A 22,532-nucleotide genomic window follows, 5' to 3' on the forward strand; every position below is an offset into this window, starting at 1 on the left:
AAACGACGCTGGAGGGATCTAGAAGATTTGTAAGTAGTGTCAGGTGCATTGCCACCCCCTTAAGAGTGGGTGGCCCATAATAATTTCTTTAAGCCTCAAACAGTTTTTGAGATATCGACCCTCACATCCAAAAAAATCGACCACCAAAAACCGCTCCCAATACGGAACTTGAACATTTGTTTTATTTCTTTAATATGAATATATTATGAATACCAAATATGAAAACTCAAAACCCAATATTTAAGTTGCAATAAATAATTGAAGTTGTGATACCCGGCTATTGCTTTTAATCGACACTAAACTTGCGGGAATGATCGTGACGTCATACCGCTGCTTTTCATTAAACGCCAGATAGAGTGAGAGGGGGGGAGAGAGAGAGAGAGAGAGGCGGCGGCTGGTAGGCCACAGCCGGCATAAAGAAACTCTTGTGTTGCTTATTTTAATAACACCCTTTACCATTATCCGAAAGTTTGGCGCAAATCTATCTATTTCGGGAAGAGGCGAACGTTCGTCGGAGTTCCGACGTATCGCCTTCAGTTTCCGAAACGCGTCATTTGCAGGTCGGCTTTGATGTAGCTTCCGAAGCGCCGCAGGCTGCTTAGCTCTATGTTCTCTTCAGATCTACGAACACGCTGGCGGATCCGACATCTCCGTTCCGTTTTGTAATTACATTAAAAATTGCCTATATTTTAACAAGGCTCTGCAAACGGATAATTTTTATGTCTTTTACGTATACCGTGTTAGGTAGATACTACAATCCGCTATGAATGTAAATATTTTTTATCAATTATTTGCTAACCAGTTTGGATAAATCTGAATGACAATTTTCTATCTCTTTTTCACCAATTTATTCAAAGGAATTGATAAAAATTCAACAGTAATAATTAAATAATTTTGAGGTATATAATTGTAAACAATGTACTATTAAGTATATAGGGAGTCCTTTTGATTACAAAAAAGTAGAACCCAATAATTCTTTGACCTGATCCCCTATTTTTATTCTGTGGGCGGCACGAAATTCTTTCGATAAGCTATATGAGGAACATTTATTAGCCTCTAGATAAGGTTAACATAGGGAAGATACAGAGGGTACTCCAAAATGCAACACATATCAAAAAAGAAAAAAAGTTTTCCGTCTTTCCACTAAATTTTTACCTCCATATAAGTTTTGCAAGCCTACATATAGGGAAGGGTCCTCCTGAGGAAGTTTCTAGTAGACTGCACCTGCAGTGGTCTGGTATTGTCTACCTGAATAATTGGATCTGGCATTTACTTGATGATTTTTAAAAATTTAAAATTTTGAGGTACATAATTGGAAACAATGTATTATTAAGTATATAGGGAGTCTTTTTGATTAACTTTTTGACCTGAGCCCCTATATTTGTTCTGTGGACGGCACTGAACAATCTGTATTACGCAGATGGTACAGTACTTCTCGCCGAAAACATGCAAGACCTGCAGAACATGTTAAATAATGTCGTCAAGATTAGTCGAGAATATGGTCTGACACTCAATGGTAAGAAGACCAAGTACGTGATTGGCACCAAAACCAAAGTGGTCGAGAGGTACGAGGTACGAGTGTCGACTGCAATGTGGATTATTCTCGGAAATAAAGATCCGCATTGAGAAAGCCCGTGCAGCTTTTGTGAAGATAAAGAAGCTGCTCTGTAGTCACGATTTGAGCCTCGATCTGAGAACTCGAATGCTCAAGTGTTATGTATTCCCGGTCCTTTTGTATGGTGTGGAAGCTTGGACTCTCAACCTGTGCTGCCCGCTGCGCTCGAGACGATCTTCGAAGTTTTCAGGTTTGCACTGGCCATGAGTAATAGTAATTGCCTTTCTTGCCGAGTGATGACAAGGTGCTAGGAGGTATGTCTTATTTGGACTCCCTCTGATGGAGCCTTTTTTCTTCTTACGATTATTAATGTTTTTCTGCTTGAGTTGCTTTTTGACAAGCATTCTTGAACAGAGCGCCATGGCATGCGCTTCCGCTTGGAATATGCCGAGATATGTACGAAGGCCGCTCTTTATCTCCGTCTGTGGAAGTTCCGATGCCGATCACCTTCATTGGTTTTGAAACCAAAGCCATCTTTTCTGCATTAGCCCAGTCTTATTCTGTAACTACGCATCCTAGTTAGTTAGGACATAAATTAGTTTTCTCTAGAGTGAACATGTGCTGTCGTCGACAACCCTCAGGCCATGGTGGTGCCCTTTTATCAACACATTTTTTCATATTTACTAACTGTGGACTGTGGACTGAATATTCTTCAATAAAAAGGTACGTCACTGCTTCTACCACAATTAAAAGTCACTCATATCGCAATTTGGGCAGAAAATTCGCCCTGTTGTCTTACTTAATTAAGCCCCAGTTTTGTTGTAAAAAATGAAAACCATTTCTTCTTTAGTGAATTTTTGAAGAGAAAATGTTCGTTTCCGGACATCCTGTATAGACTATCAAGAGTTCACTCAATAAAGGCGTCTGTAAGATAAACATTAAGGTATCGGTTCTCCTCGTATTATACGAACTTCCAGCTCCAAGACGTTTCCCTTGTTCGTCGGGCGGGTGTGGGGGACGCGTGGGGAGAGAGAGGAGCGTTAAAAGAGTGGTGGAACCTTTGGCGCAACCGAAAAATACGCCCCTTTTTCCCGCTACTAATAACATTTGCAAGGGCGCCTCGCGCCACGCTAGATTACGTTATGTTATTTATAAAGGCCCTTCGAGAGTGGCGCGGGAACGCCTCGACAGTGTCGACGCCTGCGCATACGCACCCCAGTTAAATTAGTCAAACAAGTTGTCTGAAATAACCGAAATTAGTTTTCTTTTAATTTGTTTAACCATGACATGTACGGCGTATCGCTTTATTGTTTTTTTTAAATCTAATGTGAACATACAAAATGAACATACACATTGAAAGTGAGATAAAAGCGATGAAAGAAAATCCTAGCTGGCTTTGTTTTTGAGATTTGGTCATTTTCGTTAGACACCATATATCTTCGGAAGCTTTAGATCATTTATGGGCGGGGGGGGGGGTGGAGCTAAATGATGGGCATAAACATCGGCTCGGATTACTGATTCCCATATTGGTGATCTGTAAGATTGTACGGTTGCTTACAGATTTCTATAGATTCTCTGATTTTTCATTGGTAGAAGAATTGATTGTACCGTCCAATCAACCAAAAATCTATAAGCCAACCACACAATCTTAACCGCCACGTTTCACCAGTAGAGAGAATGCAGGTACAGAGTACAGAGAAGTAAGTTCGACTCAAAAATAGCCGACGCAAAATTAAATAATAAAAAGAAAATAAAATTAAGTTTGGCACATTCTTCCACACACTTTTCATAGCGATCGTAGAAAATGATGTTAAGAAAAATGAAATATATGTTGATAAGATTTTGTGACACCATCCAGCCTAATAAACACTCCTCCGACATCACAGCATCTCCAAAATTCTGCGCGTACGCCGACCCCATTTCAGCCGCACTTTTTCCATCATCGACCCTCTCGACACGGTCGACCTTGTTTCCCCCCGGAGTCCGCGCGCCGTCGCCGCCGCCGCCACCGCGTTGTTGTAAATTCCGGGGCGACAAAAAAACACCACGCAAACTAAATTTTCGAAAGCGAAGCGAGAGGTCGTCGACGGGGGGATTTCCTGGGCAAAGAAGAAGAGTCCTCCTCCCCGCACGCCGGTAAATGGATTAGGGCACCGTGAAAGGGCGCAAAAGGACCCAAGCAATCGGGATAATGGCCCGTGCACTTATCCCGGATTTCTCGTCGAGAGATATAGGCGCGGGAAGGACGTGCGGTCAACGGGAACGACCCCGTGTATGTTTGCCCTCTCTTCTCCAATCGGCCGTCGCTTACGGACGGATTGATCTTCTTTGGGGCCCACTCAAACCGCACCCCCTCCCACTCGGTCCGACCTATACTCCTAACCGTTAGATTTTCGCAGCCCTCTTTCGTCTCTAAGAAAAATTCAATATTTAGACTTGGTACCTGTACAGTAAATACGAAAATTTCGTGTTTTTCATGGACCTAGTAAATTTGAATTGATAGTTTTCCTGACATTACATTACTTTGCCTCACATTGATCGGTGCTAAATAGGGGGACCGGAAGGTAACGTCTTTTTTCTATCATTATTTTAAACTATAAGGTTGTTCGGAAAGTCATTTCGTTTTTTCCCGTCAGAGGACTTAATTACGTTTTTTCGAAACCAACTTCACACTTAAGCCGCATAACCATTATATGTCTTGAGAGCTGATATTGCAAGGCTTGTGTGTGAAAAAGTTCTATCAATTCTACGCAGTAGTTTTTGGTTGGTGCCCTTTTAAATATGGAGAGCAATAAGCAGCATTTTCGTCATATTTTACTTTTTTACTTCAGAAAAGGTAAAAATGCTGTCCAAGCGAGAAAAAAATTGACGGATGTGTATGGAGAAGGCGTGTTAACAGTACGCCAGTGCCAGAACTGGTTTGCAAAATTTCGATCCGGCAATTTTGATGTCGAAGATGCACCACGTTCTGGAAGGCCGGTCGAAGCTGACAAAGATGCGATAAAGGCATTAGTTGATGCAAATCGGCGAATAACCACACGAGAGATCGGTGAGAGATTAAATTTGTCGAATTCGACTGTTTATGGCCATTTGAAAGGCAGGGGCTTAACCTCGAAGCTCGATGTGTGGGTGCCCCATGTCCTTACGGAGCAAAATTTGTGTCGTCGCGTTGACGTGTGTGATTCGCTCCTCAAACGTCAAGAAAATGATCAATTTTTGAAGCGGATTATTACTGGGGACGAAAAATGGGTTGTACACAACAATGTTAAACGCAAGAGGTCATGGAGCGGAAAAGATGAACCGGCTCAAAGCGTGTCAAAAGCCAACATTCACCAAAAAAAGGTGATGCTCTCCGTTTGGTGGGATGTCAAAGGAATCGTTTTTTTTTGAGCTTTTGCCGGACAATACAACGATTAATTCGGAAGTCTATTGTCATCAACTGCACAAATTGAATGATTCACTTAAAGAGAAGAGGCCCGAATTAATCAACAGGAAGGGTGTAGTGTTCCACCAGGATAATGCGAGACCTCACACAAGTTTGGTCACTCGCCAAAAACTTTTACAGCTTGAATGGGACGTACTGCAACATCCACCATATTCTCCAGATCTGGCGCCTTCCGACTACTATTTGTTCCGGTCCCTGCAAAATTTTTTGGATGGCAAAACCTTTACCTCAAATGAAGATGTCAAAAACCACCTGAACCAGTTTTTTGCCAGCAAGGACCAAAACTTTTATGAGAGGGGAATTAGGTTACTGCCAGAAAGATGGCAAAAGGTGTTGGACCAGAATGGCCAATATATAATTTAATAAAATATTTATTCATTATACGAAAACTGTCTTTCATGTTCCCAAAAAAAAACGAAATGACTTTCCGAACAACCCAATACATATATTTTTGTTTGGTTTTATTTTTAATCAAAAACGTAACTGCCATCATTGTCAATAACATTTTGCCAGTTTCAAAAAAAAAAAAAAATGGTTGATTGTTAAATTTCCTTCCAGCTAGGAACCTTTGCAGTGATCTAAGCCAATGATAATCATATGGCGCAATGTCACGATGAGGAAGTACCTCCCAACAAAGATCGTTAACTTTTTCAACGGTCTTCTTTGCCCTATTTAGTCTGCCATTGCAATGGTGCATGATAATGTCTTTTCTAACTAACCAAAACTGGATGTTGTTTGGTCAGAGATTGGTTGACGCGATCCAACTGTTGACAATAAAGGTCAGCCTCGACTATTTTGGTGCCTTTCCAGCAATAAGTTGAACGATTAGCTTTGTTTACCTCAGATATCTATACCAAATACTCTTGAATAGTCGAGCAAGGTTGGTTAAATACTTGCGACATCTCTTCAATTGTCTGACGAGGATCTACTTCCACTTCAGCCTCAAAAGTTGCAGGTCTTCGGGTTCGAGGTGAGTCGGAAAGGTAAAAATTATCGGATCTAAACTTTGCAAACCGTCTTTGGCATCCAACGCACTTGGGTAAACATCACGAATGTTGTTTGTGGCAGTTCTTCCATTATTGCTTATCCAGAACTTAAATGCCGAATATGCAACTCGTTGGGTATTTTTCTTACACACAAGTCAAATAAACCACTCTTACTTTTAAATTTATCTTGACCTGCGCAAAAACGATATTACTTTTTTAGTAGAAGTAGTAGTAGTATTTTTTGTACTCCCGACTCTAAAATATCCTCTAAAATAGCCAATTATGCACTTGCGCCAAGTATGACTTTTATACGTCGTTAAATATTCTTGCGAGTTACTTTCGGCGTTTGCGGTACTCTGGTCATTGGTGCGGACGACCAAGTCCAACGTCACTCAGTAAATTTCATCTATTGGTGCAGTTTTGCAAATGTGTATCCAAAAGGTAGTAGTCGTCGAAAAGGTATAATATGCGTTGATAAACTTCTTCAGACGCTCGTATAGACTTGCTCTGCCCTTGTCAAAAACACACTCGTGACTAAAGTGTCGTTTATCAGATTTTTTGCATAATACTTTAAAATAACCTCCTTTCCACATTAAGTTCGTCCGCCCTACAATAGAAGCGCTCAAATGGAGAATTTATACGTTATTTTGTCGAACTAAAACTGACTTCACTATTCTGTGACTAGAAAACAGTTGATCGTTGCCGTGGTTACATTTCTCGCGAGGCTTGTTTTAACCCACTTTCAAAAATTTAAACCATGGTGAATATGTGCTGCGTATTTGACTGTGTTAACTAAATTGTGATAATTTATTTGTTTTGTATTTTCGAACTTTTATACATTTGATATTTTAGATATTTGAACTTGAAAAGTAAATCACTACAAAGAATTCATGCATTATAGTTCAATACCATGAATTCTATTCTATTTCTGAATTCAAGCGGGGCAAGTTAACATACATTGCAGAACATGTTGCTGAAGAAGGGTAAAAGTATGTAAGGAATGCATATCTTTTTCCAAAAATGTTTCATTGAATTTATATTAGCAAAATATAATTTATTACTTTGGATAAGGAAATGTTAACTCAACAACAATGAATTAAATGCTAGTATGAAATTTCAAATTCATCAAAAATATTAGAAAAAAAGTGGAATGTTTATATTCATTAACATTGTAACTTCTATTGTGTATTGTATAATTAATTGCCTAATTCAGTCACCATTAATTTATGTATTTTTTTTTCTCAGTAAACATTATGATTCCCCCAGACACTGGAGGGCGCAACGACTCGGGTTCTCCGATTTGTACCAATCTTATTGTTTTGTAGCAACTAATATCTGCTCTACTCTCGTTATCCAATCGCGTCTCACTTGGTGATGAGTATAGAGAGTTCTAGATGTATGATGAAACGCTGATTTTCACGTCAGGCGTTTATTCCCGAGTTTTCGGTTCCAGCCAGGTCCGGATTCAGGTCGCTCGTCACAAGAATATTTCGGATTATTTGTTTCGGCATTGATAAAATTAAACGAAATGCATTTTTTCGAAGGGCTTGGTAGCGAACTTTTAATGAATTTGTAAAAAACTTGAAAGTCGCTTTTGGAAGCAAATCTCGGAAATCATCTTTTCGAGGTAAGTTCTACGAAAGCTGTTGCCTTGTTCACCTGGTAACCTGTGAGAAACGTAGAAATGGACCCTTTTTTTTTCATAAAATATGGTTCACTAAAACTGAAGTTTGTCACCGAAAGCCCTGGTCCATCCGATTTTAGGGAAGCCTAGTGACGATATTTCTGAGGAAGGTGATGAATTGTAGTTTGCAAAAATATCGACCCCCGCTCCCCTTGATGCGAGATCAAGCCGAAATATTGAGAGCGTGCTATGTAATGAAAGTACCAACCTTCTGGCAGTTGAAAGAAAAACGATACAATTAAGCCACGGACTTCTAACGTATACAAACGGCAGCTGTTGGCGTCAACGGGTACCATAAAACTACGCGCAGAGGCGTAAAATTCCAAAACACACACGTCGAAAAAGGACCACCATTAGAGTTACGAGCCGAGAAAATAGCCTCGGATACATGGGAACGAAAAATTTTTATAAAACGGCCAAGAGGTCTGATTAGCAAGGAAAGAAATTAGAACTGTTAAGTGAAGGATGAACAGATTTTTCTTTAATACATTAAATGAAGTCTATTAGTCAGATATTGGGTAAAGCCCAGTAGCATTAAATCGATTTTTAATGTAAATAAATAATCTCAATGTTAGACGTCATTTTCATTTGCATTAATAAGTAAACTGCTCCTCATTCAGATTTAAAAGATATCTTTGGATCCTATTAGCTACAACCCAGCTTACCGTCCTATCCAGCCATATTTTCAAAATTAGTAAGCCTAATAAGAAATAGTAAATCTTTATTAGAGAAGATCACTCTCTATAAATATGTAAATTATTTGTAATTTGTTGTTATCCCCCATTCCAAAGTCAGCTAGAGAACTGATACATTGCTTTTTACAAAACTTCTGGATTCCTCCTGCGTCGGTTTTTGATTAGTCGAAATTGCGGACGTTTCGCCAGTCGTCCTGTTGGCTTCTTCAGAGCCTGACTGAAACAGTTTCTGAAATTGTAAAAAGCATTACAGTATCCTGGGAAAGTTTCTTTGAAAAATTAACTGATATATTCTTTTGCTGGTTGAACTCGCCTAGAGCATTGGATAATATACTTTTAAAGTAACTTTTCGCACTTGCAAGCTAAGTCTGTGGGTTTATATTTCTCAAAGAATAATAATAACAATAATAAAGCACTTCATAAAAAAACTAAATTACCAAAAATATTCCATTCCAAAGTCAGCTAGAGAACTGATACATTGCTTTTTACAAAACTTCTGGATTCCTCCTGCGTCGGTTTTTGATTAGTCGAAATTGCTGACGTTTCGCCAATCGTCCTGTTGGCTTCTTCAGAGCCTGACTGAAACAGTTTCTGAAATTGTAAAAAGCATTACAGTATCCTGTGAAAGTTTCTTTGAAAAATTAACTGATATATTCTTTTGCTGGTTGAACTCGCCTAGAGCATTGGATTAAATACTTTTAAAGTAACTTTTCGCACTTGCAAGCTAAGTCTATGGGTTTATATTTCTCAAAAAATAATAATAACAATAATAAAGCACTTCATAAAAAAACTAAATTACCAAAAATATTTTTTTTAAAAATGTGGAGAATTTTATGGGGCAGACTGTATACGTGAATATTTCACATATATATTAAACTGGTTATTTCCGAAATTCGTGATAAATATTTCGGCGCGAAAACGAACCAACATTAATAGCAAATTGATTATCTTTTAATTCAAATTCCATTAGGGCCGTTGTGCGCCGATCGCACGAAATATAAAATGCGTTATTATTTACCGGCAGTGATCGGCTATTTTGCAGGAAAATCCGCGGTCGTTTGCGATAATTTACCCGTTTAGTTGGTCATTATTTTAAGCTCCTAATTCGAGGTTTCTGTTACAGGTAAGAATCGCGGTAGCTCGAACAATGTCTCCCGGTAAGAGTGAATAAAATTTGTTAGCGTACGCAATCCAATCGATATATTTCGATCGGCGGGGTGTAAAAAAGTTAAATATTTTTCAGTAATCAGTCAATGAAATGCCATTTCGGATGGTTTGGGCGGCTTACCAGAAGTTTCGTTAAGGAATTTAGTTTTAAAAAGTTAATGCCGCAGGAATCGTAACAAATAATTTTGAACACTGAGAATGAGTTTGTTGAGTTTGCTAACTCAACTAAATTTTTATTCAAAAAATAAACTAAATATATATATATATATATATATATATATATATATATATATATATATATATATATATATTCTCACGTATTGATTCACGGATGGAAAAATGTGATGACACTATATTCCGGGATATCATCCGTTCGCTCGTTGAACTCCGACTGGAATCCTGCATCCGACTGGAATCCTGCAAATCTTGCATCCGACTGGAATCCTGCAGACGTTTCGCCAAAATCTCACTTGGCATCTTCAATGCTCGCGCTCCGAAAACACTTCGAACACTGGGGGATGATATCCCGGAATATAGTGTCATCATATATATATATATATATATATATATATATATATATATATATATATATATATATATATATATATATATATATATATATATATATATACACAGTAATGAAAAACATCACAGATAAAACCCCAACATCTTTGTGTTTTAATGCAGAATACGGGAAAAGACATTTTTCTACAAACAGGCCCAATAAAATAAACTATAAACAACTGCAAAAAACACAAGCCATTATAATTCCGTCTAGACAGATGGAAAATATTGAATGAGCATTATTATTGATATTTCTTTTTGTATTTTACCAGTGAATTTCTACACATTTTGCTAAAAAAAAAATTATTTATAAATTATATGATTATATTCACACAAAAACCAATCTTGGATCTACTAATTATATAACAAAAAATGAAAAAAAAAAAACGGATATCCCCACAGTTGTCTAAGTATCACCTGGAGATCAGCTTAATATAAATCATAGTGCGATGATAATTTGTTGAAGAAAATACACACATTGAAAATAGGGTTTTGAAAATGGATATTGATAGCTCACGTGCAAACCTAATTGAAACGAACAATCGATTCCGTAATGTAGAAAAATGATACAGGTTGCAAGTCCCATCTCTTAAGAGAGGAATCCTCCTCCCTGAACATTAGATACATCAGTAAGCTTCTCTGCACACACTCCCCAACGTAACAGTAAAATTTACATTGGCGGTATATTAAAGATATTCCCACAATTTTTATTTTTATTTCTTTTACTGATATTGTAGGTAAAGATAAAGATATCGCAATGCAGTTTTTTATATTTTTTAAGGCAATAAGTTTTATTTATTTATTTATTTATCAATCTGCTCAAGGCCCGTTTCACTAACTCCGAGTTTGACAAAATGCGTTGAACCATTCTGAAGGTATGAGGTACAATGAGGTCCAATCGAATTGCTAAATATTTCAAAAACTGTATTCCACATCAAAAATTGCGATACGAGTTGATGATATTAGGTGACCAGTTCGGATTATTTTTAAAAAACTGAAAATGGTTTCGACGACCGTAGCTATTTTTGATTAGTTTGAATGGTCTTGTAATTGTTCCGGAAATATAAATAAAAATCTCAACGAAAAACTTTCGCTAATATCGCCGCCCTTTATATCGAACGTCTCTCTTCGTTATCGTACCATCTAAAGCCAACCTGCCCGATTCAAAACGATTCCCGTAACAATGGGAAAGACCATCAGATCGAACGCACATGTCACAGATCAAAACGACCGATAGACCGGAACAAATTGTCACTGTAAAGAACGGCAATTACTAATACAAACATAAAAGGTCAAATAATGTGTTTACACCCTCCCGTCTACCGCCGCGCCACGCTCCCCCCCAGCACCGCCCCCCGCACGTATAATCGCGAAGGGTCGAAAAGTAGTTGTAATTGGCACTCTCGACGGCGTTGATTTTATCGCATCGATCGTGCAATCCAGTTTTTAATTTTTAAAATAATAAAAGGTCCTTACGAAAACGTACATGGAATGAAAATGAAATGAAACACTTGAAATCTAGTTACTGATGCTGAAGAGGAACGCAAATGTTATTCAATAATATATTGAATTTTTGTACCGCACTCGCAAAATGTCGAGTTTTTTTTATCTCTCCTATTATCTCGTATATCCGCAGTGCTTTCGCGACAATGCTGCTATTTTTCGCTCATTCGAAATCCGCGGATTAGAGTCAAAATGGCGCGTATTCGGCATTTACGCAGTCCCTCACGCCCGCAGGTAAAGTCTGTTCATAGATATAAGAAAGTGACTAACTGATACGAATTAAGGAAAGATCCGGGCAAGCTGAATGAATGAAATATGGCAGAACAGGTCCGTACTTTGCTTAGAATTTGATTATTTGGGGTTTTGTTAGGAAAGATACTAAACAATATTTATTTATTTATGTATGTATTTATGTTCAAATCTAAAATAAAATTACAAATTATTTTTATTACCTACTTAAATTACATAACAAAAATTTCAGATAATATATCAATATCACTATCGTTATCATCGCCTGTTCTAATTATTATTTGTTCTGTATTATTTACATTATGGATATACGACTGTTCTGCTTTTTCTATATGTTTTACAGAATTAGCCCAACTTTGTGGAGGGATATTAAAAACTTCGGTTTGTATAAGTTAACACGGGGAAAAACATTGTTACCACGAATGGCAGATTTCAGTTGGTGCCAAACATGTTCAATGGGATGAAATATACAGCGGCCTTAAAACTGTATGCAAAAGATTTTTTGCATAACTATCACAGACGTATTCCTTTTGTAGGTTCAAGCCTTGTAGAACCTCAATTAATTGATTTTTGGTATAATCTTCGTGAAAATAAAGGTCAATATTATACATGTAGTTTTGGATCACTTGGATGCTTTTGTGTCACATGAGAAAACGGTTTTAATCAACTGTCTACTGTGATAACTTGCATTGTCCATTACAATGACGTTATTGGGAGGAATGTTTGGAACTAGTTTGTTTTTAAACCAACTTTCAAATAAGACAGCGGTGGAGTCTTCATGGTAACCCAGAGAAGAATTTTTAATATTTTTCGCCGACAGAGAAAGTCCATTTGGAATCCAACCGTCTTTATAAAAATAGTTATTCTTTTATCTCTTTTTGATGGCGCGTTTGTTTTACACTCATCAATTGAGTCAACCCAACCCTTTTCCGGGGTATCATAAGTGTCGAACCAGGTTTCATCCAAGTAAATAATTGGACTTAAGGGTTAGTACAAATATCAAAATAAATAAGAACTAAAAGTTCAGATTTTCACGAAATTATATATATATATATATATATATATATATATATATATATATATATATATATATATATATATATATATATATATATATATATATATATATATATATATATATATATATATATATATATATATATATATATATATATATATACATATATTTTGCTAAAAGAATCATTAATAAGAGTATTTAATCATATTTGTTTTTGTTTATTTTGCTGACATTATTTGCACTAAAAGTGATATCGTTGCATGAATTTTTTTTCAGAAAATTCATTTTATTCGAAGCGGATGCTTTTTGGCTACTCACATTTATTTCAGAAAATGTTCTTTCATCCCTCGCCACTTTACCTTCAGAGGTAGAGCAAAAAGTATTCTAAGAAAAAGAATCGAATTTATTTTAACTTCAAAATGGTGGTCCTTTTGGTTATCTGTAATATAAGATTATTTTTCAAAAAGACGGAATTTAAAAATTGAAATTTCAATTTCTCGTAACCGCTGTAGTGTTTCTCACCCCACGTCCATTACTTTTCGAAACAGGGCCAAGTGCCCTTCTTAATTGAGCGAATTTGTATGTGCTTGGCCGGTTTAACATTTTTATTATTTTTTACCATAAGTCTCATTATGTACATAATTAAAAATGTCGCATAAATCATTCGAAAATTATGAAAACCGAATTTCTCAGACGAAATGAAGGAGGCGAATTCTCACCTAATCTTAATGGGGCTTCGTTTTCGAATTTGACTCGTTTTATCATTAATTAGTGTTAACTAGTAACTCTATTTTAAACTTTGCAATTTTTCAAGAGTTTCTCCAGCATTTATGTAAAAATGATAATTATTGTTGCTGTGCCCGCCTCAATTGAATCAATAAGTAAATTTGGCGATTCCAAAAAATGGTTGTTGATAATTTAAATGTGAGAGAAGAGCCGCTGTATTTTTTCCTATATATAAAGGGCCGCGAAAAAGCGTAAATAGATAAGCGGATGAAGCGCGCCCCTTCAAAGGAATAAATAAAAATGGGGAAACGTAAGCATAAAAAGGGGATTTCTTATTTTGCACTTTAAGAAGCAAGTGTTGGCGGCGTAACATGCAAAATAGAAAAGCGGTCCTGGATCGGATCAAAAGATCACCGGTAAAGGGAATTTGTTGCGGGGGGCAACCGCCGCGCCCCGGGCCGTTCCCCCCTGCTTCTCGGCGCGGGGCCCCGAACGTCTTAAGGTTAATCCCGTTTTTTTATTACGCAAAATGCGCCGCTAGTTTTGGGAAATACCTCGCATTCGAATTTGATATTAACAAATAGGAAACGAAATATTTAAAATGTGAAAAAATTGCATAAATCAATGCAATAACATGTTTAATTTAAGTAACACAAATACATTTAACATTTACGAAAAAAAAATTATCAATGAAAATCGGGAATTAAACAGTGTACAACGCTAATTACAATTCAGTTTTCATCGAAGATCATTGATATCTGTGATAGTGCCCCCCAAAAAAAAATGCATCGGATTAAGGTCTGGTCGATGTAAAATGGGGTGGAGCGCCATCTTGCATTAACGACATGTTTTGCTCCACTGCAAGGGTACCTCTTCCAGCAAAGGTGGTAACTCCTCTTGGATAAATTGGAGCAAGCACTCTGCTTATGGCCTATTTTTCTTTGTTGCATTCGCACTTATGCTATGGCACGGTGCTGTGGGGTGATTTCTCGGCTGCTGTGGAGATTTTTAGAATGCAGAAAAGGGCCATTCGAGTCGTTGCTAATATAGGATATAAGGACCATTGTCAAACCTTATTTAGTGATGCCCCTTCCTTGCATCTATATCTACTACCGGTTATTAGAGATACAAAGAATGAAAGGAAACTTTAGCGCTAATTCCGATTGCCGTGCCTATCCAACTCGTTCGGGAGATCTCATTAGACGGCCTAGGCTTAGACTGAGGAAGTCTGAGAGCAACTCGTTGAACCTGAAATTGTATAATGTTTTGCCAGGTATGTTTTTATGTTATTTTTTAATGTGATTTTCTTACACTTGAATATAACTTCTGATTTGCTACGATTGTACGTTCCTTCTGTGCGAAACGTTGTCATTAAATAAATCTATCTATCTATCTAAATTGTAAATGCATTTCCCCATTCCCCCACGGGGTCCTATAAGATTATCTCCTATAATTCCTGCCCATGCGTATAAAGAAAAACCGACTCGGATGTTTTCCTTCAATTTTTGCACGTGGATTGGCAATGTCCCACTGATGCATAATGCGACACTGTACAATGCCATCACGACTGAATGCAGCCTCGTCAGTGAGCAAAATGACATTTAACAAAAATTATTGACAATTCTCAGCCATTAAACCCATAATTCCCATTTCATCATTCCTGAAGTGACTGACTATCATCATTATTAATTGGATCTGGGGGGTTTAGAGGATGAGAAACTCGAATTTGTAATTATTTTTTGAAAATATCGATAAATTATCGATGATTTATCGATATAACCCATTACGTTGTTCTGAGAACGTTAAAATTTGTATCAAAGATAGAGGTCAATGAGGTCTATCCACAGATACCATAAAATTCCCCCAGCCCCTCCATTTAAATATAATTAATTATTCTATATGAATTTGCAACCCTGTGCAAAAACCGTTCCTGACGACAAACGGTATAACTTGTGGGAATAATTTTAGTATCCTTCTATAGAGGAAGGACCAAAGTATTTACCACATGAATTTCAAATTCTCAAAATTATAAACAAATAAGATATAAAACATTCAAAATTGATTATTGATTTTTAAGCCGATTTTTCCATTTAAAATGAGATTTTAAGGTTATTTCTCAACCCATATGAATCCGAGAAAGTTGAAATTTTTACGAAAGATACACATCAAATATGGTCTATTCGCCGATACTATAACGCCTCCCCCCCCAACCCACCATGTTCGGTTAATATTTGCATTTTATTATTTTCGAATTTATGTTTTTCTTCAAAAATTTTAGATTTTTAATTTTTTTAAATATCTATGTTTCTCCCAGAAGGTTAAAATTTGTATCAAAGTTAGAGGTCGATGAGGTCTATTCTTAAATACCATAAAGTCAGTCTCCAGCAAACCCCCCACCATTAATTAATATTCTCAAATTATAATTTTCATTGATATCATGATATTCCTCAAAAATTTATATTTTTATTTTTTTAAAAATACCTGCATTACTTCGAAGAGATTGATTTTTTTTTAAGATAGCGGTCAATGAAGTCCATAAATAAAAATTATAAAGTCTTCCTCAGCTCTCACCACCACCTGTTCCAATTTTGCTTTGTATGGTTTTGTTCTTAACTGCTTCTATCGCACATATGATACAATCCAGAGCCCCAAGCGTTTCTTACAGTTTTTGAAGTGTGTCTTGATTTTGTTCCGGAATTGTAATAAGTTTGGGCTAAATCTTTTCCTTGGAGGATATATAAAATCTTGGCAAGCCCTGTTTCTGTATTCGACTATTACAGAAATGTAATTCAAACGTCAACGGAGATTCTGAGCGTGTACAAAGAGCACTGCGAGTCGGTGACAGAAATTTAAGATGCATTCAAAAGATGGAGCTACTCGTTTCCCACATTAACAGCAGAGCTCATATAAAGACTCTCTCGCCTGGTTATGAATATTAGTTAACCCCCCGTATTCTCATCTAAACCGGATGTGACGTCATCGATGTGAACCGAACGTTTGTTATTTATCGAGGAACCCAAGCCATTTTGTTCGTTTTTTGTTAAGAATTAGTAAATGTGCCGGAACGAACTGCGTGCTCTCGAGCTCTCGTCGCCTCCAAATCATTTTCATAGCCGACCTGGAGGCGCACAACCCAGTCGCCATGGTAACGCGCGACGACAAGCGCACAGGGGAGCAAAACTCGCGAAAGGCGCATGACCGTACCCCCCCGCCCACGGGGCGACGTAAAATGATCGCAGGGGGCCGCGACGGCGGAGGGGAGAAGATTATGTAAAGCTGGAGAGGCTTAATATCTCCCGGACGATTAAAAATTCCTACGGTACGCGTCCACGTCAGTGGCAATTGTTTTTTTAATCAGTCAACAAGTAGTTATGGGCGAAACGCCTTAACCAGACGAACGGGGCCCTCGGGGGCCGTCGCGTTGATTCCGCGACGACAGCAGCGCGTTCTAATTTTTAAGATAATGGCGGATGTGGGTAGAAATTGTTGGGGCTCGTCTCTGGCAACCGCAAAGGGTTGGTGTTATCGATTGTATCCACGGATCCACACTAGATGATCCGTGGTTGGGTGGCAACTGTCGTTCTAGTCTATACAGGGCCTTTAGTTGACATGCTGAAATTACGTTAACATAAAAGTTCAAAATTAGTCGCGTGACCGTCAAAATAAAAATGTGTACGTATAACATCGTTTTTTTTTTGTTAACAGAAAAAATGTAAAAAAATGTAAAATTTACATATTTGTTGTTGAATGTTTTGGATTGTACCATTACATATTTTTCCGGTATGGGATGTTCTTGAGTTAAAAAGAAAAAACAATGGCAACAGCTTAAGTAAAGCCAATTCCAAATCAAATTCTTTCTTACCTTTGATTGGAGGTAAATTTCTTTGCGAGCTTTTATGCTATAGCTGGTATTAAAAAGGCTTGTTAATAACAGAAGAAAAAAAACATCTGGTTGGTGTCTATTAACTGTTATTACTTTATGATCAATATGCACCGCCATATTAAAGAAAATAAAAACTATGTGCTTAAAACTTTTTCAAAGAAATCTATACGACCTATTGTAATAGTAGTATCTCAACGAGAACCTATAATTAAAACACCTAATATCTCTAAACGATGAGACAATGTTAGCCGCGACTCAGATCTTTTAAATTCACTAACCCATTTTGTTCCAGTGGTGCGTTAATGCACCACCCATTCTATGATTTTTTTTTGTCACATCCAGGAAATATTTTGTTTGAAATATATTGTTTATGCTTTATTTTTCGAAAATATTTATTTATTTAGTCTGCGCCTTGTGCAATGAACGTTACAGTTCCTAAAATATGTTTCGAGTTTTTTGTGTGTTTTTTAGACCTAAAACTATGTGATCTGTATCAATATGACTGGCAGTATGGTATGGAATACCCAATATAAAAAAAAGTATATGAAAACATAAAAATATATATTTTTAATGAGAATTTTAAGTATAACCGCAAATTACATGTCTCTTATTTATATTTGCATTAAGATCTTCTTGTCATTCATATTTAAGATCTCGTGATCTGTTAGTTTTGTAGGTTCCTCCGTATCTGTTCTTGCAAGCCGTCCTACCATTCCTTAGGTAGTCTTCCGGGTGCTCGTTTCCCTATCGGTTTCCCTTCAAGTGCATTGCGTGGCAGTCTTCTTCTCTATTCCATTCTTCTCACGTGAGCGTACCAATATCTTTGGTTGTTGCCTGATGTCAGTGTTCCTAATTCGGTCTCTTCTCGTTTTTCCCACTATAGTCCTGAGCGTTTTCATTTCGGCTCCTCGAAGGCATTTGTCGGTTTCCGATTCTGATCTTATTCTTAGTGTACCTAGTAAAGTGGTTGAGTGTGAAATATTGTCCACAATGACCTCTTCTTCATTGGAATCGCCATTATTTGATTTAAAGCGTAGGTCGCGCTGTTTTCGGATAAGGAGAAAAAAATCAGTAAATAAAATAATCAATTTCGGCGATCGAAATTTCTCGTGTATAGATAAAACCGTGTGTTCGACAACTAGTAAAATGTCATCCGTCTTGTAACGAGCACACACTCACTCACACAAACATTGATCGTCGATAAGACAGGCCGAACCTCCGAGCAAGCGTCGCGAACAATGCCTTTATATAGCGATTCGAATTATTCGGTAAACAAACTTAATCGACAGCTCCTCGACTTTATCAAAATAAATAGTATCGATATTAAAAGTGTCAACACGGGAACTACGGTCGTCCCGCGAGACGCGTCCGCTTTTTTTTTTATTATTATTATTTCTTCGCGCGCCGAACCGTTTTGAAGTTTGACATCAAAAACGAAGGGACGACGCGTTAACGGCGCTCCCGGCCGCGATCGTGTTGAAACCGTAAATTCGGATTTGAAAACGGAAACGGCCGACGACGCGGCGATTACTCTGTTTACGTACACCGATAAAAATAAGGGTAATTTTTTACTCACAGCAACAAACTTTTAAAAAATTATGTTATACTTCGACCAGGAATATAGTGCTTTTATAACCGACCCCGTGAATAACTTTGCCTGTTTGTTACTCCTGCCTAGCCGACCCTAACCCGTAACCATTCCAGGACCGTCCTAGGAATTGTATTCTTGAATATCTTACAGAATATCCAGAACACCCTGTACTATTTTTGAAAGCTAAAAAATACAAAAATTTTAGCTATCTATACGAGCTATGTGGTCATGTAAAAGAAACTGACTGCCGGAGGCTGGCCTTTTAGTTATGGTCAATTTCAGTTTTTTCAAATTACCGACGAACACTGTACATTAAAAAAAAAATCGCGAACTCGTGCGGCAATCGCGCGTCTTTTAGTTTAAGAATTTTTTGGAACATAAATAGTTCGATTTTGATAAATGATTTTTTTCTTGGACCCCTACAAATGCAGTTGATTCATTTTTAAATTAAATTTTTTAAATAGGTTTTGTTCGGGATCGAAACTCCATCCCAAATTTTAAGTCGATAGCTTCAAATTTAGGATGCGATTTCCGATGAACTACAGAGGAAAATCGCGAAGAAAAGATGGTCGTCAACGTCCGTCTCGTGGGCTGTTTAAGATTTTTGTAATATTATTTAGTTTTATAATATTGACTGAATTAAAGGGAAATTTGGTAAACTGTCCTCAAAAATAAAACTGCTTTTTTTGTTTGCCTGGTAACAAAGAAATGAGTCATCACGGCGGTCTTATTAATATTAAAACTTTTTAATAAGTTTGACAGGTCGGCCGCTCTAGCAGCAAGCATTTTTGGAAAATTTCGCAATTTTGAATAAAAATAACTCCTAGCATGTGAACAGAACCCACAAAAATAAGGGGTGTGGGGTAAGGGGGGCGAAACGTGTCGTCGGAAATCTCAATTATCCCGGGTTGGGATTTGTCGAAGAAGCGGCGGGTGGTTTACGCGTCACCAGGGACGGGCCTGTAATTATTTGCATATATACCTCTATTGCTACTTCCTTCCAAATAATAATTGTAGGTTCTTTGAAAAAGAAAAATATTGATTGCGATCTGTTTACAATTAGAGTATAATTCTCGCTTGAACGAGGAACAAAAGTGCAAGTCCAAAAAAATTAGTATTAAAAAAAAAAAACAAGAATTTCTTATCAACTACCGCTTTAACTACAGATAAATAGAACAATTTGAAGGTCCTAAACGCAAAAACTTTTAATAACATCACTCCTAATCGAATATGGAAAGACTTTTTACTCTCACGGTCAAGTAAACATTTTGCTCTTTCTCAGATTTCCAGATTGAAAAATAATTTTGAGACTTAAAATAAAATGGTTAAATACTTTCGCTGTGATAAATTGTTTTCGCCGCTCATCCATCCATTCTGACATTTTCGTGCAGGGAAGCATGTAGAACATACTTCCTTGGTGTCATTTTTGAGTAACACAACACCAGTCGCTTCATTGTTGCAAAGAACCCTCAAACTGGTGCATTTTTTCTTTGTTAAATTAATTGAAAATCTTATATAACTTTTGGGATTCATATCAAACACGTCTACTAAGAAAATACTCATTTTGGGTTGATTCCTTCATCCTTTTGGCCAACTTCAGCCGAAAGAAGTTTGTTCTTCTTCAGTCCTCGGTCGGCAAAGTTCAAGACGATTTATTTCCGTGCAATTCGTCACCGCCGAAGCAGTTTATCCGAATCCGGTCCTGGTTGATCTTTGGTTGCGCTTGCTCGTTCCGACCGGACCAATGACTCCGGTCGATCGCGACGCCTGTTCCGGATCCGCCCATGTGTAGATCGGGTTGTCGCGTTCCCCAACTTTTCGGGGGAGCTTCGCGGAGCACGTAACGACCCTCCCGGCTCGCCCCGCCGCCGCCACGACCTGTTTGCTTTTTCGAACTACTTTGCGCGACTTTGAACGGCGGTTATATCGAAAACGTAAATAGCGAGGTGCCAAAAAGCAGGTCGATTAATTATTTGGCCTACTTTAAAAAGCACCCTTCTCTCTCTCTCTCTCTCTCTCTCTGACGTTTCACTGGTGATTTGGAAGGGTCCCATTTGAATGTACGGCGTTTTTGGAAACTTTAACGTGGACTTCTGGAAGTAGTATATAAATAATTTTTGAATAGAGAATTTTTCTATTTACACTTTAGGCGATATGGATGGTATGGTAAGATAAAAAGTGTATTTTTTATCAAGACAGCGTATCATCGAGTCTCTTTTACTATTGATTATAATTATTACTGAAGTGGGGGCGGTTGGGGCAAGGCTGCCCCCGTGGAGCGAGGAGGCCCACCTCAAACATTAACCAAAACATTTTTTTCCTGGACCTTTAGTTTTAAATTAAAAAAAAAAAAACTGAAATGGTCCGGTAATTTCCAAAATATGGATTTTCGTGGTTTTGGTGGGGGTTTATTTTTATATCGTGACTCGCCGCAATACGTGATGACGCTCAGGCAAAACAGGGACACTAGTAAATCGTACGTACACACACACACACACACAGTCGCACACGTCGAGGCCTAACTTGTTTAAATATGGAACTGCCGCATTTATGAATAAACATATAGACGCGATTTATTTGCCCGTTTGCGCTGCCCGTTTTCAGTTTCCTGTCTACAGGCCTTTTGTATATTCATGCAAGCGATTATCTTTTGCTCGACGATCGCTATTTACTTGACATCTCCGAAGAGCCGGACGTCTTTGCCCGGGAAAAAACAACATGAACGCCGTACAAAAGCGGCAGCAGGAGCATCTGGTCCAGAGTTTTTGAAGTAATAATGAAATGAAGTAGCAAAATATAGGGATGCAGAAAATCGTGTCATATCAATGTTTTAAATGAACAAGAATGGAACTGCCGCTTTGGGGTGCTTCGGGACTGTAATCGGTTTCATACAGCACTTTAAAACTCAAGTGTAATGCAGATGAGGCTCAGATTTATCGCTCAACCGACTGCCTTGGTCGGTTAACATATAAGAATGTCGTTTTGTATTCCGTTGAAAAAAACAGCAGACGGGACCGGCTTCAGCCCATTCGGCTCGCAGCATTTTCTTTTCTTTTTCTTTTATTAATTTCCGTACTGGATTTTATTTGGTCTTAATGTTTGTTTTTTCTTAAAACGATGCATCGTTCCCAAAGAAGATGAACAAAATTCATTTGGTCAACAACCGCGTAATTTGCATCGAAACAAATTTAACGCATTAGAGCAATAATTATGGCACTTCTAACTAGAACTGGAGAGGTTATGAAGAAATCCGTGTTTCAGAAAAAAATCTGGTTTTATTATGCAGTCGAAAATGAGAAGATTAACGTTCCTATCGCGGTTTCGTTCGGCTACGATGCTCGCGTTCTGGTTTCAACGTGGGGACTGTCATTAGTTCGGGCCGGCCCAGAACCCTGAGCTTTTAATGAGCGGCTTCTTACTTGTCAAACAAAGAAGCCGTTTTATGTCTGCCATTCAGCGCCATCAC

At 37.7% G+C, this 22,532-nt stretch overlaps 1 protein-coding gene across 5 annotated transcripts in view; it reads left to right on the forward strand.

Moving 5' to 3' along the window:
* Positions 1–22,532, forward strand: part of LOC132698714 (protein pangolin, isoforms A/H/I/S) — a 252,278-nt gene that overhangs the window by 180,659 nt on the left and 49,087 nt on the right. The window lies entirely within an intron of this gene.

This window comes from Cylas formicarius, unplaced genomic scaffold, assembly GCF_029955315.1.
Source record: "Cylas formicarius isolate icCylForm1 unplaced genomic scaffold, icCylForm1.1 PGA_scaffold_2__14_contigs__length_35257938, whole genome shotgun sequence".
Taxonomy (NCBI): domain Eukaryota; kingdom Metazoa; phylum Arthropoda; class Insecta; order Coleoptera; family Brentidae; genus Cylas; species Cylas formicarius.